This window comes from Camelina sativa, unplaced genomic scaffold, assembly GCF_000633955.1.
Source record: "Camelina sativa cultivar DH55 unplaced genomic scaffold, Cs unpScaffold09115, whole genome shotgun sequence".
Classification (NCBI taxonomy): Eukaryota; Viridiplantae; Streptophyta; class Magnoliopsida; order Brassicales; family Brassicaceae; genus Camelina; species Camelina sativa.
In genome coordinates this window covers 1-415 of record NW_010930176.1, presented here as the reverse complement: position 1 = coordinate 415, position 415 = coordinate 1, and the positions used below count along the sequence as shown (strand labels likewise).

At 40.0% G+C, this 415-nt stretch overlaps 1 long non-coding RNA gene across 1 annotated transcript; it reads right to left on the bottom strand.

The window, feature by feature from the left end:
- LOC104775137 lies at positions 1–415 on the bottom strand. The gene is made up of 3 exons (XR_765716.1): positions 382–415; positions 166–287; positions 1–58 (listed from the first exon to the last, which is right to left on the bottom strand). It is a non-coding gene; the product is annotated as an uncharacterized LOC104775137 (long non-coding RNA).

Here is a 415-nt window from a genome sequence, read left to right as displayed (position 1 = left end):
GCTGGCGAACCACAGTAATCCTGTCTTTGAGAGATGGTATCTCCCCTAACACATAGGACTTAACCACCACCCACAGGAAAACATAAGGAAATTTACTCAGTTTTTTAAAACAAACTTGTAAAGAAGAATGACAGCTGAAGCGACTGAATAAAAGAAATAACCCACAGCAATGACAAGATCATGTTTCCTCTGGGACTTTTCGTTGATCTCTTTACACTGTTTGTTGATCTCTTTACTAAGCGCTAGCAGGCTAGTATACCCATGGATGAGAGGCAAATCCTTGAGGCCTTTCATATACACAATAATGGTAAGATCAGAACCCAAACAATGCAAGTTACTATTGTACAAAAAGCTCTGTAAGACGCAATCAAAGTGAATTACCCTGAATCAAGTTACGTCCTGCACGCTGCATTGA